This window comes from Ornithodoros turicata, unplaced genomic scaffold (assembly GCF_037126465.1).
Source record: "Ornithodoros turicata isolate Travis unplaced genomic scaffold, ASM3712646v1 Chromosome88, whole genome shotgun sequence".
Classification (NCBI taxonomy): domain Eukaryota; kingdom Metazoa; phylum Arthropoda; class Arachnida; order Ixodida; family Argasidae; genus Ornithodoros; species Ornithodoros turicata.
Window position 1 is genome coordinate 68,529 of NW_026999396.1, and position 13,089 is coordinate 81,617.

The 13,089-nt window shown below is 45.7% G+C and overlaps 1 long non-coding RNA gene across 1 annotated transcript in view; it reads right to left on the minus strand.

Annotated features, from left to right (window-relative positions):
* Positions 1 to 13,089, minus strand: part of LOC135374639 (uncharacterized) — a 75,300-nt gene that overhangs the window by 28,528 nt on the left and 33,683 nt on the right. The window contains exons 4-7 of the long non-coding RNA XR_010417037.1: positions 6,240 to 6,275; positions 4,816 to 4,851; positions 4,714 to 4,744; positions 2,720 to 2,763 (exon numbers count right to left, since the gene is read on the minus strand). This is a non-coding gene — a long non-coding RNA (uncharacterized LOC135374639). The remainder of the gene's footprint in view (positions 1 to 2,719; positions 2,764 to 4,713; positions 4,745 to 4,815; positions 4,852 to 6,239; positions 6,276 to 13,089) is intronic.

Here is a 13,089-nt window from a genome sequence, read left to right on the forward strand (position 1 = left end):
ACATCAGTTCTCTCAGGTTTTTGGGTTTTTGGTAACTTCAGAAAAATAAAGAAAACTTGAGAGGAGGGAATACGACGGGCATGGCCAACGATACACCGTGACCAACCAAATGGTCGTGGCGTGGTCCCTGTGCACGTGACCTGTAGCAGACCGCATGAATTAAGCACGCAGAAACAAACTATAACAGGCAAACCTGCAAGAGGTTTACCTGAAACAGGTAAAGTGACTTTTGACAGCACACTTGAATAACACCAGCAAAGGGCGGCAAGTTGCGGATGCGTAATCAAGTTTGACTTTCCGACAAAATTTCTTGCATTTACTTTTCAGGAAGTGCAAAAAAATGTATTACACGCAATACTATGCTTGGATAGAGCCAGTGAGGTTGTAAAGTTATGTGAAGATGCGAAAGTGGCTTTTGGCATCACTCCAGTGGACCACCACCTTTCATCACGTGACACTGATCAGTGGGCGATGTGCAAGTGACTCAGCATAATGCCAAATGGGCCAAATGGGACCCCCTTTAGTTGGAAGTTGGTGAACCTCTTATGGGATTGCGAGATAATCCGCTAAAACGCATTAGCAGAAATGGGAATAGGCGAATTGGGAAGACACGAACATGTCCAGCATGTTAGTATAAAAGATATAACTTTGACAAATGCGTAAGAGCCTGTGTGTGTGAGCTTGTGCTCTTGTGGCAGGTGGTTTGCAACTTGTTCGCCTACCTTATTTTTGCATGGATCACACCGGTGTGTTCATGATCCTATACTGGCTCATATCTTGGTTCATTGTCAGCTTTTGCATGCTAACATGTTCAGCACGTTGAATATACAAGATGTGGAAATGTACAAGATGGAACAGCGGTCTGCCTTATTTTTGCTTATGTTACACCAGTGTGTTCATGATTCGCTGCCAGCAGTGTCAAGCTAGCATGTTGATTATAAAGGTTGCGGTTGTATTGTATGTCCACAGCACAACCAACTGCGTAGAAATGGTGTAGCTGGTATCGGGTAGCCATAATGATGTTCAAGTTGCAGACTCAGAGCAACCTGTCGTGTTGTCCTGTCAACAAGGTCGTCTTGTATCGCCAACTGTAGGATGGGACAAGCGTTAGCTTGCCCACATCATGCTTCAAAAATAGACCACAAAATAGCAACCGCCTGAGATCCCTCAGAAGCCTTCATTGGGATCGCAAGCGCCACCTGTGGCACGCAAGGGCTTATGGGAACTTAAAGCCAGTGGCCTCCTTGCTTGAACATCAGGTCGTCTTGCTTGAACATCACATCACATCAGCAATATGCAGGAAGAAAATAAACAGGTGTGAACTTTGCGAATTTAGGTTGCTATATCTGTGCCCGTCAATATAGAGGGTGTCGCAGAAAACGTATCATTGAATTATAATTTAAAAAAAACTGCAACACAGAGTCATGCAGCCAACAATATTTGTTTTTACTGGGTTTTTGCCACCTCCTGATGTGAGTGTCGTATAACGTAAATTTAATTATGTAAATTTTTGCGAGCTCAAGTCTGAAATTTGCCACTTTTTACCCCACCAATGTGAAGAGTGTGTCTCATTTACAGATTAATACACAGATTAATGATAATTGACAGTGATATTCAGGAGCTAGCCATCCGGAAAAAATATACCCGAACATCATGCTCTACGGAGCTCCCACAGGACAGCGCAAAGTGAATTTTTCAGCGCAATCTTTGTCGGTCCGACGAAAGGAGGTTCGAAACCCAACCCACCGCAGCATCGGAGAAAGGAAGACCAGGGGCATGGCTTATCGAGTGTGACTTTCGCTGGGATAGTGCTTTCCCTATTTTAGGAACTGCTTCTTTTTCTACTATCACTCTGTGGGCTGGCTTTGGAACCTCCTGTCGTGTGTCTGTCAGCAATTGCCCTCGAAAAGTCATTTACCGTCCCTTAATTCATTACCGTCCCTTTAATTCGCGAACGGGTGCAACAATCGAAGAACCTTTCTTTACAAGTACCTCTTCCAGACTGCCTGCAAGCTGAGTCAAGTGTGAATGAGCGAGAGGCGCTCGTTTAATAATAATGAGTTTCGTGAAAAGCAAACGAAGAAAATGAAAATACGTAAACGTGTAATACCAATTTCAGTGCCAAATGGAGCCCTGTTTTTTCACGAGTTTAAATTTTGTATTAATTAACGAGCACTCATGGCACTCATTCCGACAGTACGCAGCCTGTAGGCGGTACAGAGTTGAACTGTCGCACCCGTTCGCGGATTATTCAGACCAGGGATTTAAATGAAACACCCTGTATGGTAAATACACTGATATATGGGCACTACGGGTGGTTGAAAATGCGTGGCCACTTGTTTTGCCAGGTCCAGAGGAGTTAGTGTTCGATTGGCGTAGCAGTGTCGCATGTTCAGGTGGCACGCCGAACGCCAGGAATTTGCAAGACTGCACTTTTTTAGCCCGTCTTGGCGAAACCGACACTGGTTTCACATCACCCCGTGTAGACACACCACCGACACCGTGTGATTACACGGGATATAGTGGGGACACCTCTTCAAAATGGTCGACAACGGGCCTTTTTTCTACCGACAATGCGCCGCATAGCTTGTACAACTAGTAGTGGCCGCATAGCTAGTAGTCGCACAAAGTATATGAGACGCACAGCAAGTTCCTCTCAAGAAATCAAAAACCGAGTGTAAGTGGACAGATTCTTACTGGGCCTCTAGTAAATACTCACAAATTACTCCTGCGCTGATTAAAAGCAGTATCAAAAGCCAGATCCTGAAAGAACAGAACAGAACGTACAGAGTAAGATTTTCGGAAGTATAAGGGGGGGAAAGTGGGCAAAAGTTATACCGCCAAGGCCAGAGCAGGTCCGCGTGACATCATTTTACTCGGATGGGCCCCGGCCACTTACACGAATGTAGTACATTTACATTTATCTAGATATATGCAGAATATGGGTTATTCTGTGTCGAACAGAAAAATTTAGGCATCCGATAATATGCAACAGGCAACACGGGACCATTTAGCGTTATTTTAATTGAATGCAAATTAAATTTAATGCAATTCAGAGACGGTTAAGTCAACTATTAGGTGGCTTTTTGCTTGTTCCTAAACGATTTCTTTTTTTTTATCATATTGACTCGGCATTTTCCAGAAGATTTTCCTGTTTTCAAATACATCTTGCGCAAAGCAGGAGTGCCACACAGAAGCGACCGACCAGCGACACAGACTGGCAGTGTCTTGTTTGCAAAGGACGGCGGGGCAAAATAGCACCGGGTACTGTATGCTTTTATTGCACATCACGTGAGGTTGTTCATCAGGAAGGGTTGTGTAGGGGCCCACGGGCTTAACTGCTTGGGTTACCAGGGCGTGTCTCATCTTCCCCCGAGGTTTGGGGGAGATGACACAATGGCAATGACAATGGCATTGTATTGTATTGTATTGACAGTGTATTGATATTGACATTGTATTGTTTATTTACATTGAATTTCTTGTTGTGTGCGTATTTTAGACCGCTTCGTCTGTTCTGCTTTTGCAGGTCAGAAGTTCTAGACCACTCAGAACGTGTCCATGTCTAGTTAGGAAAATTAAAATTTCGCGTTCGATCGCAAATTTGTCTCGCCTTGCACCACCTTACCCTTCACTCATAAAAATGAACACCACCAAATAACACACTCCTAGCCAACTACAAATCCGAGTGACATCCTTCTCTCCGCTGACTTGTTGAAAATGGGAGACGCACGCCTTTTTGTGACACTTGTAAGCAGGGTTGTTAAGTAACTGAGTAAAAGTATCTGAGTGCGCGTACTTAGATACTTTTTATGTATCTTGAGGAAATATTAGATACATTTTCAAACACGTACTTCTAACTGTAACTTCATTACTTTTTCAATAACTTGTATCTGTCTTTTTGAGTATTTTTTGAGTAAAAACGACGCAACACCGTCGCCGAGAAGGAGGTGGCGCAAAGGGTGCGCCGACACTAGGGATCCTCCATGCGCATGAGAAGCAGCAGAAACTCGTCGAGGCTCCCAAGCCGACACCAGGCACGAGCTCCACTCCTCCTCGCCCTTCCTGCACGTGCTCACGCCCTCGCACTCGCAAGTGAGATTCTGAGCGGTAGTGAAGAGAATGGCCGAGTTTGAAGGCGCCGACGCCACCTCGGGCGCGGACGCCGTCTGTGAGGCTGTAACTGCGAGTAGCCCGAGCAAAGGTGCCTCCGTTCTGTCAGAGGTACCGTGGCCACAATATCGAGAGCACTTTAAAGTCATCAGAACGAAGGAGAACGGGAATCTTGAGCTGAAGTGTCTCCGCTGTGAGCCGAAGACGAAGTTTCTGAGCGTCTCACCTGTCCCTGTCTCGGTTACCCCCAGTTTAGACGTTCCTTTCAATGTTTTGCCTGCAATTATGTACGATTACCCAAGAAGAGTTGTCTCTGTGGCTCTAGAGTGACACCTATCATGAGCCAAAGGCGAAAGATATGGTCTGCGTACAGAATTGCAAAAAGTAACTCCACCCGTAGTCGGATACTTTTCCAAAGTATTTATAACTGTATCTCAGTATTTTTTTCTGTCTGTAACTTAATTACTTTTGAAGCTGAGTATCTGTAACTGTAACTTAGTTACTTTTGAAAAGTAACTTTAACAACCCTGCTTATGAGACACTAAGGGTGTGTTATACGGCAAAGCTCAGCTCCTGACCCCAGTGGAATGAAGTCCTGCTTACCACGCTTTTTACTTCCTGTCTCTGGCGACACCTGAAAAAAAAAATAGTGCTTTCCTCGTATGCTCACACCGTTTTGCGAGAGAAGCAATCTAGCGTACTTACCCTCATTTGTCGTGGTAGCAGCATCCACGTGCTTCGCTGAAAGAAAAGTGTTGCGGTCAGTGTACATTGAAGCGGTATGTGGCACCGCACAAACCGGCACACAAATGTGCAGTTGTAAGCTCATGAAAAACAGAGCATGCGTCGTAAGTAGAACAACATCAGTGTCACACCGTCCGCCATGAATGAGCCGCTCTCTGGTTTTGTTGGCCTTCCATACTCGCACGATATTCTCCTCGATGCGTGTCGCATACAAGCGTGGATACAGTTTTATATCGGTCAAATAGAATATCACAATTTTGGAAATTTGTTCTTGCGGCTTCCAGGATCTGTATTTGTTATTACAAAAAACTGAAACAGAATTCAGGGAACAGTAACTGAAGCCATAAAGGAAACACGGGTTATCTCAGCCTCAACAGACAATCACAAGGATTGACGTTTTATTTTATTTTTTTCTTGAGTTCAGACGCACAACATGTAACGATGGATTTGTCCTTTCTATGTTGTTCCAGCCTCAGAACATCAGTTCTCTCATGTTCAACATGTTACGGCCTTAGAGGAGGTCACTGTAATTGTGTCTTCTAGTTTATCTTCGCGGTATACCGAAGTAATTGCCAATACGGTTGAATCAATGTAGAACAAAGGAAGCCACTGTGCGGCTATTTCGTGAAGCGCGGCCGCCGAGATACTGCATGTCGCCGTGTTTGTATTACGACAAAGATGGTAGCAAAATCACAATAATTTGCGGAACGGCTTATTGACATAGTCTTTGGCGTAGTCAGTTTGCGGAAGAGATCGACAAACGAAGTAGTGTGGGCATGAACGAGGCCCAATTGCGTCTAGGTGCAACACGGCCAATGGGCGTAACCACAGGGTTTGACGCAAACCCGCCATTGTTGTAACTACCCTCAAGCGGGCGCTTTTGGGAAAACTGCATTCTTGTCCTGGTCGCACGTCGTAGGAAACGTCACTTTGAGGTCATGTGACTTTGTTTACATGTCGTTTTGCCGCTTGCCGACATATTTCCGTCGTCATAACGCCAAGAGATGGACGTATTTCGCCAGCGTAAATTATGCGGGGCTTCTTCCCCAACATGGTAGCCCATTTCTCCTTACTTTTAGGTCCATTGAAGTTCATTTTTAAGAGTGAAAGAGCATGTTGGAGCGCAAGTGGAAGGGGTGCCCTCTGTGCAGACAAGGCGCGAGTTATTTCTCAGTCTGCATTAGCTAGGAACAGAGACCAACGAGAGCGAGAATTTGAGCGGTCCAGTAGCAGCGACTCCATGCAGTACGCAAGAAGCACGGAGAACGAGCATGGAGAACGGCGGATTCTTCCGTGTCGTATGTTTGAAGCAGATTATCTCGAACAGTTTGTCACACATAGTTCCATGGTTTGGTGGTAGACATGAAGCAAACGAGCATACGTACCCTGTATCGTCTCACAGGACGCGTCGCGCGTCGGGTCTAGAAGACAAGGACGAAATGTTCGTTCAGGGTATTGTAACAAAACCCCGGGATAAATCCCCGGGATAAATATTTCGCGAACATTTTTTTACGTGGCTGTGCGCCGTCTGAATGAGTAGGGGGCACTCACAACTTTTAGAGAAAAAATCTGCCACCGAAGCAGGTCATTTGTTGCTCTAATTAATTTGTTTCGCTTTACGTTTCGGTTGTTACGGTTACGTTTCGGACGCATTTATTTTGTCGCGTCTCGTCGCGGTGAAGCTCATAAGGACTAATTCATTGGTGTACGAAGTGGAAGAGCCTCCTTTTGCGCTTCACTGCGACCATCCGCGACAATAATATGTGAACCGAAACAAATTAATTACTGCAACAGATGACCTGCTTCAGCGGCACTGAATGTCCCGAAAGGCGTAGCACCTATTTTAATGCCGACAAGGCCCTGCTTTATAAGCTATGTTTCTTTCTTTTTTTTCTTTTTTTTTGAGGGGGGTGGATTTGTATTTATTTAACTAATGAGCTCCTCTACTTATTCACACGGTGCGCAGAATGGGACAGATACTTGTGAGGAAGAGAGTTCGTAGATTGGTGCATCCGTCCGCGAATTATTTAGCCCGTGGATTTAACAGCCGGTATAGCTCCAGAGGACAATAAAAAATGAAATTGTGATCTGCCGTGTACGTTTCGTACAGGCGTCCCTTGCTTCATACACGAACAGTTGCGGAATCGAAAACTACTTTCATGTATAGCAACACGAATGATGTCTTATGTACAAGTAATTCGAAAAGTGATTGCGTCTACTTTCATGGGTTTTCTTACCTTTTTTTAAAAAATTATATTATACCTTACACGGTATTCAAGCGTGCTTGAGGGAACATTTATTCTGCTCTGCGCGACATTAACAGAACCAAATTTGCCGCTACCGTTGCCCGTACGGCCACTTGCGAAAGCTCGGAGAATTCTCTCGCATGATACGAGGATCTGATGGCGCTCTCTCTGAATCCGAATTTCGTCAGACACCATATCAGTGAGCCAGTCGTTTTACGGAGAAGAGGTAGCTCTGGTTATTGCAGGAGAATGACAGGCATATCCTGCAACCTTTCGGACATGACCACCGCGTCCTGAATGCGGCGACTAATTGCTTCCGAGAGAGCCCCGGGGACCGGTGTGTTAGCCTTAGCAATCGCCGCTGCCTAATGTAGCGGACTTGATGGATATGTAACAGGACGGAAGAGAACACAGACACACAACATCAGCAACACTGCGCGCTCAGAACCGGTCTTCTGTACGTGGAAGTGACCGTCAAAGGGTTTCTGAATTTCATCTTGATGATACAGAACAATATGGGCATGGAGAGTACGAGAAAGACAACGTGTCTGTTTTGCCCCACCATATACGGCAAGACGCAAGTCAAACACCCGTTCTGAATTTCACAGCCCGTCAAAGAGTGACGCATAAGCAGCAGCCGGTTCTACAGCTCGTTCATTACGCGCATTGAGGGGAACATTGTCCCGTGAAAGGGACGGTCTAGTACCCCTGCCCCTTTTAAGAAGTGTACCATTCGACTGCTCATTGTTGAAAATGGAATACTGCAAATTTGCCCGACAAAGCATGTCAAGGTTATTAAATAACCGAATTAAATTGATAAAGATTGCAGCAGCATGACGCGATTTGTGTTGGCAACAATAAGATCGGCAACGTCGCCCTGCGGGGAAGTCCGTGATAACATACAGGAATCGTCTGCTTTTGCGCAAGCTAGTGCACCTGCGGGAGCAGACGACCTTCAGAGTGAGTGGGGTCCACGGGCCGCACTCTCGTATGTTTTCTATCAGTTCTCAAGCATAAACGGCCCCCAATAGAGGTGCCCCACAAGGTGGTTTAGAACAACTATGTTAATGCTCAGGGACAAGTTGAAACTAGCAGAACACACCAACCCTATCGTAAATGTGCAGTCACTGGCCATCGACGCGCGCGGTCGCATTACAGCTTCGAAAAATTACGAAAATATATTACGCGGGCTTCCATTATACTCCCCGTTGCACAGTGATCATGTTTCAAAATCGATTGTAGGCCGGCCATCACCATCTGAAAGTGTGTCAGACTCTGAATACTTCCTTGGGGGCTGTGTTGTACCCGTTAGCGAAATATGGTACCGCGATATACCGATACTCGTTGCTTTAGTGACAATTATCGAAATACCGGTATCGACACTTCTTTTTTAAAGTAACGGAGTACTGCTAAAGTTGCTAAAAAAGTAAATTCATGGCAAGCTCACATGTGCTTCTATGTATTCGGAATCGTCAGCAAAACAGCAAAATTACTGCACTATCGTCAGCCCCAGATTATCAGGGCACTGTCCTATAAAATTATTGTGGACTGTTCTGCGATATCACGGTGCTTTGACACTGGCACATATAATGCTGTATTTTTGGTTCAGTGCGATAGGTAAAGACGAGCCAAGTTGTGTAGTCGGCAGTGCGGTCTTACATTCTCAGTTTCGACGGCATCTAATCACCTGAACAGTGATGGGTGTCTGAGTATAGTTGACAGTGCTGTTGTCGACTCATTTACACCGACGCAACAAGTTCGACACTCATATGTACACAAAGTCTAAAAAGAAGGGAATGAAGCTGCATATGACAGCGGCGGCAGTTATCTTCACGAGCACAGTGCCAGCGGTACAGTGCTTGTGGTGGATTGTACAGCGTGCGGTGGCGTCGGACAGGTTGCTGGTCGCCATTGGTGGGCATCAAGGGTAAGCTTGTAACAACCGGATAACTTGATAGCCAGATGCTTTTGTAACGAGGTAGCATGCATTAACAGTTGTGCACTGGAATTTCTAAGGTGAGCTCAGTGCACAAATTGTGACCAATGAGACGCGGACGCTGACCATCGGCCATCGTGCTTGCAACAAGTCCCTCCGTTCCCTCACCTGGAGAAGGGCGATCTGACGTACACGAAGTTCTATACCAAGTTCTAGGCTACGTTCTACACCAATGTTTTAACTGTCAGCCAAACTGTTCGCTGCCAGATGTTTTAGTACACAGAATGCAGAACATCGAAATTGTACCTGTTGTACCGAACTGTCACCTGTGGCACATTAGTGTAACCGTTCCCTGTAGTATTTTACCCTATGAAAAGAAAACTAGTTTTCTTTTCAACACACAACGTTTCAACAGACGTTTCAACACACGCGTTTAACACAGCGTTCACATGCTTGCTAAGCAGGCATGTGAACGCTCTGTTATTTCACTGAAACTCACGTATCCCTAATCAGCACGTCCTAATCCACAAGGACAGTTCAAGACAATGTAACGTTTGAGTGTTGTCTATAACAGATGCGACTGACGCGCACAAATGGGATTGGGCAATAAGCTGACCAACTACAGCGTTGTGCAGGATGCGCATATTTCAGTTAAGCGGCATACCGAGCTCAAATATGTGTAGATAAAAAACGAACGAAGATTGATTATGAGAATCGGAGACACCTGTGGCTCAACTGAGTTTGTTCGCACAAGGGTTCGGGGGGCAGTCTAAAGATGAATACAAGAGATAAGCTTCCAAAATAAACAGTACCCATTGGACACCAGGAGCACCACGGACACACAAACATACATGAATTAAGTTTCCTGTGATAATGATAAGTCAGCTAGGGTACAGTCTTCCCAGTGTGACGCTGTCCACGCTCCACGGGAATGTGCTCATGTTCGTCATGACACCGCAGGCGGAGCAGAGGCTTCGGCCACTGGGTCCGAAAACTTGGTTTACATGATGAAGGCCACATTGGGGTCAACTGCAAGCACAGCAATGCAGAGCGCTGTGACGGAAAGGGAATTGTAGTGCATATACCATGCACAACAGTATGAATATGCACAATCTGTCGAAATGGTTGCACTACGAAGACCTTTCCTGCGTGTTGTATTTCTTCTTGTGGTCAGGGTCCCTGATCGGCATACTGCGTGGTATGCGTGGGTCAACAAGCTCTGGATGGAGCTAAGCATTATAAAGCCGCTCAAAGTATACCCAGCCCCAGTAGATAGCACATTGGATACAGCTATACTCTGTTCACGTCCATACGATCTGACATGCTATCTGGTTGGCCCTCAGTAGCTGTAACGGCCTTCAGCAAGCACATTTTGCATTGCAGTCTAATTTTGCTCCGCAATCCATTTCTGTTCCTGACGTTATCCTGACGTTATCTTCATGACAACAAGTGTGCAGTTGAATGGGCTGTGGATTCTCAGAGGTTGAAATTAGTTGAACAAGTGCATATTGTCCACATGCTTGGCCTTCCAACAACACAGAGTCCGTTTCCTGACGTTCCTGCAGACACATCTTGCGTTCTGTCGCTTCTGCTAGCTCTGGATGAAAGATTGCTTGATTCGTGAGAGTCTGGTACTACTACTGGTACTTTCAGGGCTTGTTCTTTGCGTCTCTTCCGTTTTCCGCAGACAGGTTTCCTGCTATGCGTGAAACCGTGACTGGCAGGCACAGCACAACCACGGAACGAAGGATTCCGAGATAACGAGCGACAGCTGCTCCATCTATTATCACATGCGAAAAGGCAGATTGTGACAATTCATCCGGTTTTTCGAACTTGTGCAGACTACTGTAGCATGCAGATAGATGGCACCACCGCGCACAGCCAAAATTCCAGCGAGTCAGCATTCGCTGACCACTGCTCACAAGAATCCGTGTAGCAACTCAATGCTTCGACATAAACAAATTCTTTCGGTATTTATTGGTTTTAGCGATATTTTTCTAGTACTTAATGGGATTAAAATTCTCACCTTAGGTCTATTTATTTTGTGACCAGCCAACAAATTTGAAGGAAGCGCGAAACGCAATTTCCGACGTCTGCGAGAAACTTTCCAACACAAAAGATGAATTTCTGGCGCCATTAAGTACTAGAACCCATTGAGATCTCCAATTCAAGACCTATTTTATGCAAATTGAGCAATTCCTTGCGGAGTTATGTGGTTTGAAAATGCATGAGGAATGCCATTGAGCAGGAGGGGGTTGCGCTCCCTTAACAATACCACAGTATATGTGAGCGTGACTCAGTGCGACACTGCAGATTAGGAGTGGAATCCAGAGCGCCCTGTCAAAAACCTGACCTATGTTCGTTGACCTCAACACTCTTGTTGAACACGCCGTGGTTATTTCCTTCAGTTACAAAGGAAAAGAGTGAACATATGTTTGGTACAATTCCATAATTCCAGTTGCGGCGTACGCAGGCGTATCCACAGGTTTCTTGTCCAAGGCTAGACGGACTATTGACAATGAATAAGAAATGTGGTCAGCCCTATGGAGTGGGGCATTAGAAAGTATCGGTATCGGTAACGATACAGCAATCGCGTTACCATAATTTGTAACGGAAATACTTTACGATACCGGTTTAAAAAATATCGCGATACGCACTCCGATATAGAAAAAGTATCGATTACTGTAACGGTGTTACTTGCAACGACGATACATATAACACTGCTTAGGAGACTCCTTGGACAACAGGATGCTTCCTTGGGAGTCGCTGATGACGTAATTTAAAAACCGCCTTAAATACGCGCGGAAAGAAAACACGTGACTTAGCTTCCACGTGTTGGATTATGCGCCACATTATCGTCAATGCAGCTACATTTACCGCCGGCGGAAATGTCTGAGTGGGCCTATTTCTAGAGCAAAGGAGATGGCTTAGCGCACGGTCCTTTTGCCATGCCCGCAGGCCGAAGTCGTGCGTGACATTGGATGAGATTCGAAGCGCAGGTTTCGCCGTCCGCCATTACGGAACGTTTCGACAAATTCCTACAAAACGACTTGATTATTCATGAGTAAAAACTTGCAGCCAAAGAGAGGGTGGAGACACAACAACACAACAGCGGGAACTGCAGGCGGGGGGTGATTATTCAGAATAAAGCTCGTACGGTTGTATACGTGTACAGTACTCGTGAAGATAAATTTGGCTAAATTTTGGAATCACTCCGGCTGTACGAAACCGACCCGAAGCGCCATGTGGTTCGCTCTCAGGGTTCCCAGATTGGCTATAAACCGCCAAGTTGGGTTACTTTTTGTGACAGTTGGCGGGGTGTTTTTCATGTTGGCTATTTGGCTATTTTTTTGGGCTATACCAGCGTTTCACGCCATGCGCTCGGATGACAGCACGCGACGACTGTCACCCCTCGTTTCTGCATTGTGTCCCGGCACACATTAATGCACTGCCGTCTGTCAAGACTGAATAAAGTAATGATCCTTTGCGCTTCCAGGTCGGACGCGTTAATGGGCAACAGAATAGATATGAGCAGATACGAAGACACACAAGTCGGAATCCTTTTTTCAGAATTCGGTAATTCTGTGACGGACACAGGTGGTGATACTGCAACGCAGCTTTTGTTCCTGTACAATCAGAATTTCCAAGTTCAAAGGAACCAATTCCCGTGCGACTTTATTCTTCTTCTGAACTTGCTGACTTTAAATAAGTTGTGCGAACTGGAGAGAGTACGTAGTGCCTTGGGCCCGCTGATGTTCGATTATTAAACGCCCCAAAACTAATGCTGCTGGAATATTAAAGACTGACCATGTACAGGTCTGTTTACTAACATAGTTTAGTAACTACGGCGCGCATATAAACGGTTGCTCCAACTTAAAATTTGCTGGGTCCGCGGCAACGCGAGTTGCTAACTTCAAGGACAGGTTCCCAGCTTCACGTTAGCAACCCACAATGTGGCGAGCATGGGAGCACCTTTGCGCAAAGCTGCCGCTTGTATATGGGACCTGTACTTGATATCATGGTGCCTCGGGCTTGGAGTCTTTGAAAGTGACC